The sequence below is a fragment of the Oncorhynchus gorbuscha genome, unplaced genomic scaffold, assembly GCF_021184085.1.
Source record: "Oncorhynchus gorbuscha isolate QuinsamMale2020 ecotype Even-year unplaced genomic scaffold, OgorEven_v1.0 Un_scaffold_3327, whole genome shotgun sequence".
Classification (NCBI taxonomy): Eukaryota; Metazoa; Chordata; class Actinopteri; order Salmoniformes; family Salmonidae; genus Oncorhynchus; species Oncorhynchus gorbuscha.
This window is the reverse complement of record NW_025747595.1, coordinates 32,501-51,073: the sequence shown is the minus strand read 5'-3', so window position 1 is coordinate 51,073 and position 18,573 is coordinate 32,501. Positions and strand designations below refer to the sequence as shown.

Here is an 18,573-nt window from a genome sequence, read left to right as displayed (position 1 = left end):
CTGGTATATAACTGGCATTGATGAAGTCAGAACAGGGGTCATCCTCCAGGTAGGAGAGCTTCACTCTGGTGGAATCATCTAGAACAGAAGAGAGATGTCGTTAGTGTGACTGACTGGGTTCTCCCTCTGAGCTAATGCCTCTAGGCATTGACTAAAGTCTTCAAGTCTTCAAGTCTTCAAGTTTCAGACGAACAAACTCATCACCTCAGTTACATTAAAGCTCTGGTAAGAAAATACTGTAAAGGTCTTGGAATCTGCACAGAGGGGTTGAAGATGTTGTTGCTGCTGCATTGTGAAGCAAAATGATATTAAAGTAAGGATGCTGCTTTACTTTGTATTGAGCAGTGCCACAGATTGATAGGCCGTACTTCACTAATACCTCATACCAAGTAACCCCTGATTTAAATGAATTCACAACTGTAAACGTACATAGTTTGCTGTTTGTGAACGGCAGGCTTGTTCTCCGTTCCACAATTAGACACCTCCAATTGTATTGCCACCTGAACAAACACTTTTGAGTCCAGACCAATTATTCCAGACCAATTTACTTAATGTGCTTGAACAACGACAAAGCAGAAACTTAACTTTGAAAAGTAAAATGCCCCCTATTCCCAAACAGAGCCCTATATAAACTGGTATAAAGTAGTCCACTATTCCCAAACAGAGCCCTATATAAACTGGTCTAAAGTAGTCCACTATTCCCAAACAGAGCCCTATATAAACTGGTATAAAGTAGTCCACTATTCCCAAACAGAGCCCTATATAAACTGGTATAAAGTAGTCCACTATTCCCAAACAGAGCCCTATATAAACTGGTATAAAGTAGTCCACTATTCCCAAACAGAGCCCTATATAAACTGGTATAAAGTAGTCCACTATTCCCAAACAGAGCCCTCTGGTATAAAGTAGTCCACTATTCCCAAACAGAGCCCTATATAAACTGGTCTAAAGTAGTCCACTATTCCCAAACAGAGCCCTATATAAACTGGTCTAAAGTAGTCCACTATTCCCAAACAGAGCCCTATATAAACTGGTATAAAGTAGTCCACTATTCCCAAACAGAGCCCTATATAAACTGGTCTAAAGTAGTCCACTATTCCCAAACAGAGCCCTATATAAACTGGTCTAAAGAAACCACTATTCCCAAACAGAGCCCTATATAAACTGGTATAAAGTAGTCCACTATTCCCAAACAGAGCCCTATATAAACTGGTCTAAAGTAGTCCACTATTCCCAAACAGAGCCCTATATAAACTGGTCTAAAGTAGTCCACTATTCCCAAACAGAGCCCTATATAAACTGGTATAAAGTAGTCCACTATTCCCAAACAGAGCCCTATATAAACTGGTCTAAAGTAGTCCACTATTCCCAAACAGAGCCCTATATAAACTGGTATAAAGTAGTCCACTATTCCCAAACAGAGCCCTATATAAACTGGTATAAAGTAGTCCACTATTCCCAAACAGAGCCCTATATAAACTGGTCTAAAGTAGTCCACTATTCCCAAACAGAGCCCTCTGGTCTAAAGTAGTCCACTATTCCCAAACAGAGCCCTAGGTATAAAGAACTAGGCTCTGGTCTAAAGTAGTGCACTATATAGGGACTAGGGCTCTGGTCTAAAGTAGTGCACTATATAGGGAATAGGGCTCTATTAGGGAACAGGGCTCTAAAGTAGTGCACTATATAGGGAATAGGACTCTGGTCTAAAAATAGTGCACTATATAGGGAATAGGGCTCTGGTCTAAAGTAGTGCACTATATAGGGAATAGGGCCCTGGTCTAAAGTAGTGCACTATATAGGAATAGGGCTCTGGTCTAAAGTAGTGCACTATATAGGGAATAGGGCTCTGGTCTAAAGTAGTGCACTATATAGGGAATAGGGCTCTGGTCTAAAGTAGTGCACTATATAGGGAATAGGGCTCTGGTCTAAAGTAGTGCACTATATAGGGAATAGGGCTCTGGTCTAAAGTAGTGCACTATATAGGGAATAGGGCTCTGGTCTAAAGTAGTGCACTATATAGGGAATAGGGCTCTGGTCTAAAGTAGTGCACTATATAGGGAATAGGGCTCTGGTCTAAAGTAGTGCACTATATAGGGAATAGGGCTCTGGTCTAAAGTAGTGCACTATATAGGGAATAGGGCTCTGGTCTAAAGTAGTGCACTATATAGGGAATAGGGCTCTGGTCTAAAGTAGTGCACTATATAGGGAATAGGGCTCTGGTCTAAAGTAGTGCACTATATAGGGAATAGGGCTCTGGTCTAAAGTAGTGCACTATATAGGGAATAGGGCTCTGGTCTAAAGTAGTGCACTATATAGGGAATAGGGCCCTGGTCTCTCTCTCATTAATCCTTAGATCCACTCTGTGGGCTACTCACAGGGCAGGATGTTGTTGTAACGGTTCTATCTCATTAATCCTTAGATCCACTCTGTGGGCTACTCACAGGGCAGGATGTTGTTGTAACGGTTCTATCTCATTAATCCTTAGATCCACTCTGTGGGCTACTCACAGGGCAGGATGTTGTTGTAACGGTTCTTGCCCCTGTTCTCTGGTAGACGGGCTGCATCCAGAGGCTGGTTACGACCCACATCCTTCAGATCCTGAGGGGGAATGGAAATAATGAATGATTTAGTGAAACAGCTTATAAAGAATTGGTTTATAAACTAATAATTCAAAGTTTAAAAAACAACTTTATAAACATGTTTTTTTGTAGATAAAGGGGGATCTCTTATCAGATAATCATTTCTGAAGTTTTTTGTTGTTGTTTTTTTTACCTCAAACTCTTCTGACAGAAGATAGTTGGAGTCTGCCTGTAGCTTAGTGAGGTGGGATTCAAAGTGGGCTGCTTTGACGGGGCTGAGGGGAGACAGACAGACACATCTTAAATAAATGATCTACGAGAATGTAAATGATTCATGAGACTTTAAAATGTAAATGTAAAAAACTGCTTATGGAAACAGGATTTATTGTGATTTATTTAGGGCAGATAATAGCACTTGTAATATTACTTGGTCATCCTATTTAATTCAGGATTTCTAGAGACAGAAGATAACATGGAGGGTGTAATAGACGCACCTTGAGATGCGTCGGTTGCTGAAATAAAGAGAAGTAGAGTGTAAGATTAGACGGCTGTGTTCCTGTTAAACACATTTCCTTTTATCTTGTTACACACTCCATTTTGTTTTGGCGACTAACAGATTCAGAACTCCATTTTGTTTCAGCGACTAAGAGATTGAGAACTCCATTTTGTTTCGGCGACTAAGAGATTCAGAACTCCATTTTGTTTCAGCGACTAAGAGATTCAGAACTCCATTTTGTTTCGGCGACTAAGAGATTCAGAACTCCATTTTGTTTCGGCGACTAAGAGATTCAGAACTCCATTTTGTTTCAGCGACTAAGAGATTCAGAACTCCATTTTGTTTCGGTGACTAAGAGATTCAGAGTGCCCTCTCTCCTCACACACTAATCTTGTTACTTCCTCACAGACCTACGCCACTCTGCTGAAATGACCTTTAAATTACATTTCCTCGTTTAATTGAATTGAACCTTTATTGAACCAGGTTGTCCCATTGAGGGCTGAAGACCTCTTTCACAAGAGAGACCTGAACATGTAATTACATTGTTTACGACAACCCTAGAAGGTTCATTCATTTCCCAGACTGTCTGTTGGTGGTGGACCTATGTTTAGATACTGAGTGTTTGGTGCACAGACAGTGTGTTGAGGTAGACAGGAGTTCACTGTGTTGTCCATCCCCTCTCAGCAGTGAGTGACAACCCAGGGATCAATTATGGTAGTCCCTCCCTTGTGTCAAGGCCCTCCCCTGTGTCAAGGCCTGCTGACTGGTGAGTGACAACCCAGGGATCAATGATGGTAGTCCCTCCCTTGTGTCAAGGCCTGCTGACTGGTGAGTGCAAACCCAGGGATCAATGATGGTTGTTCACCAACAGAACAGAGTGGTTTAAACCCCTTCCTGTTATCGATCTGCAACAACCTAGTGGATGATTGCATCCATTATTTCAGCACAAACCCACACGCATGCACACATGAGAGCACGTACACACACATCTATTTTTAGAGACAGGGAGAATGACATCTCTCTCTGTCCCTTCACTCATACTGACAGTGTGACGATGGACAGAAAAAAATTGGATGGTATCAGAGGAGATGTGACGAGAGAAGAGAGAGAAGGATGGAGAGAGAGAAGGATGGAGAGAGAGAAGGATGGAGAGAGAGAAGGATGGAGAGAGAGAAGGATGGAGAGAGGGAAGGATGGAGAGAGAAGGATGGAGAGAGAAGGATGGAGAGAGAGAGAGAAGGATGGAGAGAGAGAGGGAAGGATGGAGAGAGAGAGGGAAGGATGGAGAGAGAAGGATGGAGAGAGAGAGAGAAGGATGGAGAGAGAGAGAAGGATGGAGAGAGGGAAGGATGGAGAGAGAAGGATGGAGAGAGAGAGAGAAGGATGGAGAGAGAGAAGGATGGAGAGAGGGAAGGATGGAGAGAGAGAAGGATGGAGAGAGGGAAGGATGGAGAGAGGAAAGGATGGAGAGAGAGAAGGATGGACAGAGAGAGAGAAGGATGGAGAGAGAGAGAGAAGGATGGAGAGAGGGAAGGATGGAGAGAGAGAAGGATGGAGAGAGAGAAGGATGGACAGAGAGAGAGAAGGATGGAGAGAGAGAGAGAAGGATGGAGAGAGGGAAGGATGGAGAGAGAGAAGGATGGAGAGAGGGAAGGATGGAAGGATGGAGAGATGGAAGGATGGAGAGATGGAGAGAGGGAAGAATGGAGAGATGGAAGGATGGAGAGATGGAAGGATGGAGAGAGGGAAGGATGGAGAGATGGAAGGATGGAGAGAGGGAAGGATGGAGAGAGGGAACATGGAGAGAGGGAAGGAAGGAGAGATGGAAAGAGGGAAGGATGGAGAGATGGAAGGATGGAGGGATGGAGAGATGGAAGGATGGAGAGATGGAGAGATGGAGAGAGGGAAGGATGGAGAGATGGAAGGATGGAGAGATGGAAGGATGGAGAGTGGGAAGGATGGAGAGACGGAACATGGAGAGATGGAAAGAGGGAAGGATGGAGAGATGGAAGGATGGAGGGATGGAGAGAGGGAAGGATGGAGAGAGGGAAGGATGGAGAGATGGAAGGATGGAGAGATGGCCTCATTCTGTCATTACATGTCTAATCAATGAACTGCTAGTCCTTCTCTCTGCTCTGATCCCCATGTCAATCACTGGTTTTAAGTCATGTATATTTCAGCAGTGCTCTTTGTGATCTCTTTTCTCTGTCAGTCACTCGTTGGAAGGACTAGGAGGGAGGCAGTGACTTCAGTATTTGCTTGTCACTCCTTCAGTCTCAAGTAATGTCTTTCCTATAATCTTCACTACAATGCAATGATACATGAAGAAAAGTTTGTCTCTAGGTGCTTCTAAACTCAAGGAGCATACAGTTGTATTGACCAACTTATTATGATTCAGACGTTGTAATCAGACATTAAAATCAGACGTTGAAATCAGACGTTGAAATCAGACGTTGAAATCAGACGTTGAAATCAGACGTTGAAATCAGACGTTGAAATCAGACGTTGAAATCAGACGGTGAAATCAGACATTAAAATCAGACATTAAAATCAGACGTTGAAATCAGACATTGAAATCAGACATTAAAATCAGACATTGAAATCAGACGTTGAAATCAGACGTTGAAATCAGACGTTGAAATCAGACATTGAAATCAGACATTAAAATCAGACATTAAAATCAGACGTTGAAATCAGACGTTGAACTCAGACATTAAAATAAGACATTAAAATCAGACGTTGAAATCAGATATTATAATCATCTTTATAAACATGTCCTCAGCAGGGATATAAAGAGACACTGGATATGCAGCCTGACCTCCTCTGGCAGACCATTCCAAAGTCTAGGGGCCCTAATTGCAAATTGTTTTCAACCTGTACTTTGGAATGGTTAACAGTGCCCTGCTAGAGGATCTCAGGCTGTGTCCTGGCTCATAGGGAGATGAATGGTCAACAGTGCCCTGCTAGAGGATCTCAGGCTGTGTCCTGGCTCATAGGGAGATGAATGGTCAACAGTGCCCTGCTAGAGGATCTCAGGCTGTGTCCTGGCTCATAGGGAGATGAATGGTCAACAATGCCCTGCTAGAGGATCTCAGGCTGTGTCCTGGCTCATAGGGAGATGAATGGTCAACAGTGCCCTGCTAGAGGATCTCAGGCTGTGTCCTGGCTCATAGGGAGATGAATGGTCAACAGTGCCCTGCTAGAGGATCTCAGGCTGTGTCCTGGCTCATAGGGAGATGAATGGTCAACAATGCCCTGCTAGAGGATCTCAGGCTGTGTCCTGGCTCATAGGGAGATGAATGGTCAACAGTGCCCTGCTAGAGGATCTCAGGCTGTGTCCTGGCTCATAGGGAGATGAATGGTCAACAGTGCCCTGCCAGAGGATCTCAGGCTGTGTCCTGGCTCATAGGGAGATGAATGGTCAACAGTGCCCTGCTAGAGGATCTCAGGCTGTGTCCTGGCTCATAGGGAGATGAATGGTCAACAGTGCCCTGCTAGAGGATCTCAGGCTGTGTCCTGGCTCATAGGGAGATGAATGGTCAACAGTGCCCTGCCAGAGGATCTCAGGCTGTGTCCTGGCTCATAGGGAGATGAATGGTCAACAGTGCCCTGCTAGAGGATCTCAGGCTGTGTCCTGGCTCATAGGGAGATGAATGGTCAACAGTGCCCTGCTAGAGGATCTCAGGCTGTGTCCTGGCTCATAGGGAGATGAATGGTCAACAGTGCCCTGCTAGAGGATCTCAGGCTGTGTCCTGGCTCATAGGGAGATGAATGGTCAACAGTGCCCTGCCAGAGGATCTCAGGCTGTGTCCTGGCTCATAGGGAGATGAATGGTCAACAGTGCCCTGCCAGAGGATCTCAGGCTGTGTCCTGGCTCATAGGGAGATGAATGGTCAACAGTGCCCTGCTAGAGGATCTCAGGCTGTGTCCTGGCTCATAGGGAGATGAATGGTCAACAGTGCCCTGCTAGAGGATCTCAGGCTGTGTCCTGGCTCATAGGGAGATGGATGATCAGAGATATAGGCTGGGATAAACCAGACCTAGCCTTTAAAATGTGATTAATACAAGGTTACTATATATATTCTAAAAGTGACTGGTAGCTAGTTTAGAGAAACTAGATGAGGTGTGATATGGTTCCATTTCCTGGTGCCTGTTAAAAGCCGAGCTACAGCGGTTTGAACTAACTGGAGTGATTTCGGACTGGACATGTACACAGAGAGTTACAGTAATCTAGGCATGAGGCAATACAAGCATGTAGAAGTTTCTCCAAATCAGTGGCTGAGATAAAAGACTTGACATTAGCTAGCTTGGTCACTGGATAAGGCTAGCTACACTAGCTTGGTCACTGGATAAGGGTAGCTATGCTACCTTGGTCACTTGTGAAGGGTATCTACGCTACCTTGGTCACTGGTGAAGGGTACCTACGCTAGCTTGGTCAATGGTGAAGGGTAGCTACGCTAGCTTGGTCAATGGTGAAGGGTAGCTACGCTAGCTTGGTCAATGGTGAAGGGTAGCTACGCTAGCTTGGTCAATGGTGAAGGGTAGCTATGCTAGCTTGGTCAATGGTGAAGGGTAGCTACGCTAGCTTGGTCAATTGTGAAGGGTAGCTACGCTAGCTTGGTCAATGGTGAAGGGTAGCTACGCTAGCTTGGTCAATGGTGAAGGGTAGCTACGCTAGCTTGGTCAATGGTGAAGGGTAGCTACGCTAGCTTGGTCAATGGTGAAGGGTAGCTACGCTAGCTTGGTCAATGGTGAAGGGTAGCTACGCTAGCTTGGTCAATGGTGAAGGGTAGCTACGCTAGCTTGGTCAATGGTGAAGGGTAGCTACGCTAGCTTGGTCAATGGTGAAGGGTAGCTATGCTAGCTTGGTCAGTGGTGAAGGGTAGCTACGCTAGCTTGGTCAATGGTGAAGGGTAGCTATGCTAGCTTGGTCACTGGTGAAAGGTAACTACACTAGCTTGGTCAATGGTGAAGGGTAGCTATGCTAGTTTGGTCACTGGGTCTGATTGATAAATAGACCCGCGTGTTTTCAACCTACCAGAGAACCTGAATGTTACGATTGCGGATGATGTCACCAAGGGGAAGCGTATAAAGACAAAAAGGGTTATGTGTGTGTAACGGATGTGAAATAGCTAGCTAGTTAGCGGTGGTGCTAAATAGCATTTCAATCGGTGACTTCACTTGCTCTGAGACCTTGAAGTAGTGGTTCCCCTTGCTCTGCAAGGGCCGTGGCTTTTGTGGAGCGATGGGTAACGATGCTTCGTGGGTGACTGTTGTTGATGTGTGCAGAGGGTCCCTGGTTCGCGCCCGGGTATGGGCGAGGGGACGGTCTAAAGTTATACTGTTACATGTGTCTCACCTTCTGACTCCAACGTACATCCCTGATGTAGGCCCCTGCTTCCACATGCTCATCCGTACCACTGGGCTTTCCTGTACTGCCCTGTGTACACACAACCATGCAATCAATTCAACTATAAATCAATATATTTTTTTAACCCAATTTGAAAAATTGTATTAGATTTGCCCGCACACAACACACAACACACACGAACACGCACAGGCACGCACTACAGTACGTCTGTCCAGCAGCAAATGACTCATTGTTCAGTCATTTATACATAATTCCTAATTACACAGTCGTTAGCGTGACACATGATAGGTTCTGGACTCCACAATAAGGTTAGACATCATTGATAGACTGAGTTTGAGGATGCCGATCATTAGAGCTCCAGCTTACTTCCTGTATAAATAATAAATAGAAACATTATTTACTGTCTAATAGTTCAAGACACGTGAAAATATGCATCTACATGTGAGTTCCAGCGTTATTTTCGTTTCGTGTCCCCAAAGGAGTGTCAAACTGTGTTAACCCACTGAGCTAAAGCCTAGGCATTATCCCAGAGAGGTAATGCAGGTCTTCAGGTCTCAGGCAAGGTGAAACATCCCAGTCCCGGACGAGACACTCACACTTTACGGATTCTCTGCCTGTAGACGAGGAGGGAGATGACGGCGATCAACATTCCTATGAGGAACATTCCGGCGCTGATGCCCTCGATGACTCCGCTGAGGGCTCTGGGAGAGAAAACAATAACACACAAACAACCATGAATAAAACCCCTTACTGTGACTGTAGTAGTAAAACCCCTTACTGTGACTATAGTAGTAAAACCCCTTACTGTGACCATAGTAGTAAAACCCCTTACTGTGACTATAGTAGTAAAACCCCTTACTGTGACTATAGTAGTAAAACCCCTTACTGTGACTATAGTAGTAAAACCCCTTACTGTGACTATAGTAGTAAAACCCCTTACTGTGACTATAGTAGTAAAACCCCTTACTGTGACTATAGTAGTAAAACCCCTTACTGTGACTATAGTAGTAAAACCCCTTACTGTGACTATAGTAGTAAAACCCCTTACTGTGACTATAGTAGTAAAACCCCTTACTGTGACTATAGTAGTAAAACCCCTTACTGTGACTGTGACTATAGTAGTAAAACCCTGTGACTATAGTAGTAAAACCCCTTACTGTGACTATAGTAGTAAAACCCTTACTGTGACTATAGTAGTAAAACCCCTTACTGTGACTGTGACTATAGCAGTAAAACCGCTTACTGTGACTATAGTAGTAAAACCCCTTACTGTGACAATAGTAGTAAAACCCCTTACTGTGACTATAGTAGTAAAACCCCTTAGTGTGACTATAGTAGTAAAACCCCTTACTGTGACTGTGACTATAGCAGTAAAACCCTTACTGTGACTGTGACTATAGTAGTAAAACCCCTTACTGTGACTATAGTAGTAAAACCGCTTACTGTGACTATAGTAGTAAAACCCCTACTGTGACTGTGACTATAGTAAAACCGCTTACTGTGACTATAGTAGTAAAACCCCTTACCTATAGTAGTAAAACCTTACTGTGACTATAGTAGTAAAACCCCTTACTGTGACTGTGACTAGTAAAACCGCTTACTGTGACTATAGTAGTAAAACCCCTGTGACAATAGTGACTACTAGTAGTAAAACCCTTACTGTGACTATAGTAGTAAAACCCCTTACTGTGACTGTGACTATAGCAGTAAAACCGCTAAACTATAGCAGTAAAACCCCTTACTGTGACTATAGTAGTAAAACCCCTACTGTGACTATAGTAGTAAAACCCCTTACTGTGACTATAGTAGTAAAACCCCTTACTGTGACTGTGACTATAGTAGTAAAACCCCTTACTGTGACTATAGTAGTAAAACCGACTGTGACTATAGTAGTAAAACCGCTTACTGTGACTGTGAAAACCCCTATAGACTAGTAAAACCCCTTACTGTGACAATAGTAGTAAAACCCCTTACTGTGACTATAGTAGTAAAACCCCTTACTGTGACTATAGTAGTAAAACCCCTTACTGTGACTGTGACTATAGCAGTAAAACCGCTTACTGTGACTGTAGCAGTAAAACCCTTACTGTGACTATAGTAGTAAAACCCCTTACTGTGACTATAGTAGTAAAACCCCTTACTGTGACTATAGTAGTAAAACCCCTTACTGTGACTATAGTAGTAAAACCCCTTACTGTGACTATAGTAGTAAAACCCCTTACTGTGACTGTGACTATAGTAGTAAAACTGTGACTATAGTAGTAAAACCGCTTGACTGTGACTATAGTAGTAAAACCCTTACTGTGACTATAGTAATAAACCCTTACTGTGACTATAGTAGTAAAACCCCTTACTGTGACTATAGTAGTAAAACCTGTGACTATAGTAGTAAAACCCCTTACTGTGACTATAGTAGTAAAACCCCTTACTGTGACTATAGTGACTATGTGACTATAGTAGTAAAACCCCTTACTGTGACTGTATAAAACCCCTTACTGTGAGTAAAAACCCCTTACTGTGACTGTGACTATAGTAGTAAAACCCCTTACTGTGACTGTGACTACTGTGACTATAGTAGTAAAACCCCTTACTGTGACTATAGTAGTAAAACCCCTTACTGTGACTATAGTAGTAAAACCCCTTACTGTGACTATAGTAGTAAAACCCCTTACTGTGACTATAGTAGTAAAACCTCTTACTGTGACTATAGTAATAAAACCCCTGTGACTATAGTAGTAAAACCCCTACTGTGACTAAGTAGTAAAACCCCTTACTGTGACTATAGTAGTAAAACCCCTTACTGTGACTATAGTAGTAAAACCCCTTACTGTGACTATAGTAGTAAAACCCTAACTGTGACTATAGCAGTAAAACCCCTTACTGTGACTATAGTAATAAAACCCCTTACTGTGACTATAGTAATAAAACCCTTACTGTGACTATAGTAGTAAAACTATAGTAATAAAACCCTTACTGTGACTATAGTAGTAAAACCCCTTACTGTGACTATAGTAATAAACCCCTTACTGTGACAGTGACTATAGTAATAAACCCCTTACTGTGACAGTCACTGTAGTAAAAACCCCTTACTGTGACTGTAGTAGTAAAACCCCTTACTGTGACTATAGTAATAAAACCCTTACTGTGACTATAGTAGTAAACCCCTTACTGTGACAGTGACTATAGTAGTAAAACCCCTTACTGTGACTATAGTAGTAAAACCCCTTACTGTGACTATAGTAGTAAACCCCTTACTGTGACTATAGTAGTAAACCCCTTACTGTGACTATATAGTAATAAACCCCTTACTGTGACAGTGACTGAAGTAATAAACCCCTTACTGTGACTGTAGTAGTAAAACCCCTTACTGTGACTATAGTAGTAAAACCCCTTACTGTGACTATAGTAGTAAAACCCCTTACTGTGACTGTGACTATAGTAGTAAAACCCCTTACTGTGACTATAGTAGTAAAACCGCTTACTGTGACTATAGTAGTAAAACCGCTTACTGTGACTATAGTAGTAAAACCCCTTACTGTGACTGTGACAATAGTAGTAAAACCCCTTACTGTGACTATAGTAGTAAACCCCTTACTGTGACTATAGTAGTAAAACCCCTTACTGTGACTGTGACTATAGCAGTAAAAACCGCTGTGACTATAGTAGTAAAACCCCTTACTGTGACTATAGTAGTAAAACCCCTTACTGTGACTATAGTAGTAAAACCCCTTACTGTGACTATAGTAGTAAAACCCCTTACTGTGACTATAGTAGTAAACTATAGTAGTAAAACCCCTTACTGTGACTATAGTAGTAAAACCCCTTACTGTGACTATAGTAGTAAAACCCCTTACTGTGACTATAGTAGTAAAACCCCTTACTGTGACTATAGTAGTAAAACCCCTTACTGTGACTATAGTAGTAAAACCCCTTACTGTGACTGTGACTATAGTAGTAAAACCCCTTACTGTGACTATAGTAGTAAAACCCCTTACTGTGACTATAGTAGTAAAACCCCTTACTGTGACTATAGTAGTAAAACCCCTTACTGTGACTGTAGCACCCCTGTGACTATAGTAGTAAAACCCCTTACTGTGACTATAGTAGTAAAACCCCTTACTGTGACTATAGTAGTAAAACCGCTACTGTGACTATAGTAGTAAAACCCCTTACTGTGACTATAGTAGTAAAACCCCTTACTGTGACTATAGTAGTAAAACCCCTTACTGTGACTATAGTAGTAAAACCCCTTACTGTGACTATAGTAGTAAAACCCCTTACTGTGACTATAGTAATAAAACCCCTTACTGTGACTATAGTAGTAAAACCCTTACTGTGACTACTGTGACTATAGTAGTAAAACCCCTTAAAACCCCTTACTGTGACTATAGTAGTAAAACCCCTAACTGTGACTATAGCAGTAAAACCCCTTACTGTGACTATAGTAATAAAACCCCTTACTGTGACTATAGTAATAAAACCCCTTACTGTGACTATAGTAGTAAACCCCTTACTGTGACAGTGACTATAGTAATAAAACCCCTTACTGTGACTATAGTAGTAAACCCCTTACTGTGACTATAGTAATAAACCCCTTACTGTGACAGTGACTATAGTAATAAACCCCTTACTGTGACAGTCACTGTAGTAATAAACCCCTTACTGTGACTGTAGTAGTAAAACCCCTTACTGTGACTATAGTAATAAACCCCTTACTGTGACTATAGTAGTAAACCCCTTACTGTGACAGTGACTATAGTAGTAAAACCCCTTACTGTGACTATAGTAGTAAAACCCCTTACTGTGACTATAGTAGTAAACCCCTTACTGTGACTATAGTAGTAAACCCCTTACTGTGACAGTGACTATAGTAATAAACCCCTTACTGTGACAGTGACTGAAGTAATAAACCCCTTACTGTGACTACTAGTTAGTCTCCTCGATCAAAACAGAGCGAGTTGTTTTAATTTTCTCCATAATACTGATACTATATTTGATGGATCAATGTTAAAGACAGAGCGGAGGTGAGTGAGAAATAGGAACCATTTGAGCAGGAGATTAAAGCACTATATTCTTAGATAGCACTGCAGGGTTTAATGTCTAAATCAATGGATAAGAGTACTTGCACACAACACAATCTCACTGCTGCAATAGATGTAATGTTACTAGCCAATGTACAGTGTTTTCTGAAAGGATTCAGCCCCCTTGACTTTTCCCACATTTTGTTACGTTACACAGCCTTATTCTAAAATGTATAAAATATTTGTTTCCATTATCAATCTACACACAATATCCCATAATGACAAAGCGAAAACAGGTTTTAAGAAATCTTGGCAAATGTATAAAAACACAAAAACAGAAATAGCTTATTTACATAAGTTTTCAGACCCTTTGCTAAAAGCTAAAAAAAACTCAGCTCAGGTGCATCCTGTTCCCATTGATCATCCTTGAGTTATATCTACAACTATATTGGAGTCCACCTGGTGTAAATTCAATTGATTGGACATGATTTGTAAAGGCATACATCTGTCTATATCAGGTCCCACAGTTGACAGTGCATGTCAGAGCAATAACCAAGCCATGAGGTCAAAGGAATTGTCCGTAGAGCTTCGAGACAGGATTGTGTCGAGGCACAGCTCTGGGGAAGGGCACCAAAATATGTCTGCAGCAATGAAGGTCCCCAAGAACACAGTGGCCACCATCATTCTTAAATAGAAGAAGTTTGGAATCACCAAGACTCTTCCTAGAGGTTGTCGCCTGGCCACTGAGCAATCGGATCGAGGGAAAGATGAACGGAGGAAAGTGCAGAAAGATCTTTGATGAAAACCTGCTCCAGAGCGCTCAGGACCTCAGACTGGTGCAAAGGTTTACCTTCCAACAACGACCCTAAGCACAAAGCCAAAACAACGCAGGAGTGGCTTTGGGACAAGTCGAAGGAATGTCCTTGAGTGACCTAGCCAGAGCCCAGACTTGAAAATAGATGTGCAGCGACACTCTCCATCCAACCTGACAGATCTTGAGAGGATCTACAGAGAGGAATGGGAGAAACTCCCCAAATACAGGTGTGCCAAGCTTGTAGCATCATACCCAAGAAGACTCAAGTCTGTAATCCATTGCCAACGGTGTTCCAACAAAGCACTGAGTAAAGGGTCTGAACACTTATGTAAATGTAATATTTCTGTGAAAAAAACTATTTCATCCATTTTAGAATAAGGCTGTAACGTAAAAAAATGTGGAAAAAGTCAAGGGGTCTGAATACTTTGGCAGTGCACTGGCCGCATTTAATCGGTGCACCTTCATGAAACCTTAGAACAGGTTAGAAAGGTCAGAGATTTATTTTATTATACAGGATGTCTCGTTAAGATGAATTACTTTTTTCAGACATCAAGAAGGAGAGAGAGAGAGAGAGAGAGAGAGAGAGAGAGAGAGAGAGAGAGAGAGAGAGAGAGAGAGAGAGAGAGAGAGAGAGAGAGAAAACTGAGAGGGGGTGGAGAGAGAGAGAAAATGGATGGGAGAGAGAAAGAAGGGGGAGAGAGAGAGATAGAGAGAGATAGGGAGAGAGAGAGATTAGAGGATGAGGGTCAGCGGTAGAGGGTATATAGTGTGGCTTGACCTGCTTGTGTCCTGATGGGTGGAGACAGGAAGTGTCAGAGTAATGGAGAGAGAGGGAAGGAGAGGGGGAAGAGAGGGCCAGGGTCAGAGGTAAAGCTCACCTGCTTGTGTCCTGATGGGTGGAGACAGGAAGGTGTCCCTGTAGAGAGGTTGGGGAACTCTCTGTGGTCTTCGTCAAACAGCTGAGTGAAGGCACGGACACTGATTCTGCACAGAGAACAGAGAACAGAGAACAGCCATTGACTTCCATTTAGTATCAACTTACATCAAAATGATTTCCCTGGTGAGCATAAATGGCTATAATATACTGCCTCCTTTTGCCCTCTTAGACAAGGTCAGGGGTTAGTATGACCTGTAAGATTAGGATGGGCGTTTAAAAAAAAAGTATAATAATAATAATAATATAATATAATATAATAAATAATAATAATAATATATGCCATTTAGCGGACGCTTTTATCCAAAGCGACTTACAGTCATGTGTGCATACATTCTACATATGGGTGGTCCCGGGAATCGAACCCACTACCCTGGCGTTACAAGCGCCATGCTCTACCAACTGAGCTACAGAAGGACCACAAGTAATTTGGTGTGTTTGGTTTGTGTGGGGCCATATTATGGTTTACCTGTAGGCAGTCTTAGGCTTGAGAGGCCCATCACAGAAGTGGTAGAGATCACTGCTGTGATCGTTATCATCATCCTCCTCTGAATCACAAGGCCCTCCCAGGCGATCCAGCCCCGCCCCCAGGTTGACCTCAAACACATGCCCAGCTCCCATTCCCTGTTCCTGGGCACAGCCACTGGGAAAGTAGCCTGTCTGGTAGGCCCGCACGGAGCTGTTGGCTCTGTAGTCCTGGAAGGAAGGTAGAGGGTGGAGCTGCTCTGTCTGCAGGACTTCATTGTCTGTGACGGGTCAAGAGTGAGTAATAAAGTTGGATGGATTCAAAAGTGAACTAAATCCCCTTCAGCTCTCCCTTAATAATAATATATGCCATTTAGCAGACGCTTTTATCCAAAGCGACGTACAGTCATGTGTGCATACATTCTACGTATGGGTGGTCCCGGGATCGAACCCACTACCCTGGCGTTACAAGCGCCATGCTCTACCAACTCTACCAAGTTTTTCAAATTCAAATGTATTTGATTTCAATCAGCGTCATTATCAGACATATCCAACATGATGTTAAAGTAAGAAAGGAAATTGTGCAGAAAATATATTGAGCCGTACTGAGAAAGCTGTAAATAGAGAGGAACCTTTACCAGTGGACTCAGCCACGATGACAGTGAAGAACCTGACGGCTCCGTTGACGTCGCTGAACCAGCTGCAGTTGAACTTGAACAAAATGGTGGAGGGGGTGATGCGTACCGCCTCTCATTGACCCGTATTGTGGTAGGGGGCGGGCCTAAAGGGGTAAAAAAAAGACAGGCGATTGGTTCAAGGGGTGTGTCTGTCAAATAATCCAGATTTTGATTGGCTGAACCAGATGTGTAAGAGTAGGGCTGGAACTAAAAGCCTGCACACCCAGTATCTCTGCAGGGGGGAGGGTTGGCCATCCTTGTTCTAGAAATATGCTGCCATGTGTCTCCTCTTGTGTCATATATCTCGTATCACATCAAAACTGCCTAATTTCCCCTGTTATGGGACTAATAATGATTGACTTGACAATAGGCCCTTTTCACACCCAGAATCACACTCCTACTGCTTTTCCAGCATTTGTATGTATGCCACTGAATCTCTATATCAGGCCCAGCTCAGACAAGGTTATATTGTATTGTTTATTTGGTTGATTAGCAGTGAGACAGATTGTAATTGGATTGGTCCCATTTCTTCCCATCCACAACATGTGGTCTCTGGATTCTATGGACAACCAGGTTCTATTTAAGACTCACCTGATTCTCTCTCTCTCTCTCTCTCTCTCTCTCTCTCTCTCTCTCTCTCTCTCTCTCTCTCTCTCTCTCTCTCTCTCTCTCTCTCTCTCTCTCTCTCTCTCTCTCTCTCTCTCTCTCTCTCTCTCTCTCTCTCTCTCTCTCAGTTTGTATCTGCTCGTCTCATTGTACAGTTAGACAGTGAAACAGCAGGGCTCTTGACAGAAGTGTGAAAGCTCATTGCCTCCTTATAAACCATGCTGTGAATGGCACTAGTAAATCTGAGAGAGAGAGAGCGCAAGAGAGAGAGAGAGAGAGCAAGAGAGAGAGGTGGAGTAGAGGGAGAGAGAGAGAGAGAGAGAGAGAGAGAGAGAGAGAGAGAGAGAGAGAACACACATGCCTGGTCTCATCCATTGAGGCCATCTGGAGGCTGTGTTAGTTAATGTGGCACCGTCTCCACTGATCTAATTATGTTCTGTTGGTTATGATGATGTCGTCCTCCCTGCCTCCCTTCTTCCCTCCCTCCGGAAAAAAGAAACACAAATCCCTGGCATTTCCATCCCCCTAGGGGAGGCAGAGGGTGAGGAGGGGAGAGGATTTGAGTTGGCCTAGCAGCCTATTTCTCTAAATCTCTCTCTCTATCTCTCTTTTCTGCTCTCATTCCTCTCATCATCCCCCTCTGTGTCATCTCCCTCATTCTCTCCCTCCCTCACCCTCTCCACTCTCTCTCTCTTTGCTCCTCTCCCAGGTGTTCTGAGCTATTTCAGGATATCTTTATTTAAATGTGTTTCTGAGGCTGCAGCTTCCGTAGGGGGGCAGCAGAGCCACAGTTAGGCTAGTTAGCACCCGCTAACAGGGATGTCTTGCTTCCACAATGCTCCCCTATGGACTTCACCCTGCTCCTGTCCACTTTAGATGACATCAGATGTCTTCCTATCTCCTGTCTACGTCCAACTAGTGTTCTAATCTCAGGGGCTGCGTCTGGAATAGACCAGAGCCCTATTCCCTATATAGTGCACTACTTTAGACCTGAGCATATTCCCTATATAGTGCACTACTTTAGACCTGAACATATTCCCTATATAGTGCACTACTTTAGACCTGAGCCCTATTCCCTATATAGTGCACTACTTTAGACTAGAGCCCTATTCCCTATATAGTGCACTACTTTAGACCTGAGCCCTATTCCCTATATAGTGCACTACTTTAGACCTGAGCCCTATTCCCTATATAGTGCACTACTTTAGACTAGAGCCCTATTCCCTATATAGTGCACTACTTTAGACCAGAGCCCTATTCCTATATAGTGCACTACTTTAGACCAGAGCCCTATTCCCTATATAGTACACTACTTTAGACTAGAGCCCTATTCCCTATATAGTGCACTACTTTAGACTAGAGCCCTATTCCCTATATAGTGCACTACTTTAGACCAGGGCCCTATTCCCTATATAGTGCACTACTTTAGACTAGAGCCCTATTCCCTATATAGTGCACTACTTTAGACCAGAGCCCTATTCCCTATATAGTGCACTACTTTAGACCAGGGCCCTATTCCCTATATAGTGCACTACTTTAGACTAGAGCCCTATTCCCTATATAGTGCACTACTTTAGACCTGAGCCCTATTCCCTATATAGTGCACTACT

The 18,573-nt window shown here is 43.2% G+C and overlaps 1 pseudogene; it reads right to left on the bottom strand.

Moving 5' to 3' along the window:
- Positions 1 to 6: 6 nt before the first annotated feature.
- The window catches only part of LOC124027519, a 34,197-nt pseudogene continuing 15,630 nt past the window's right edge, over positions 7 to 18,573 (bottom strand).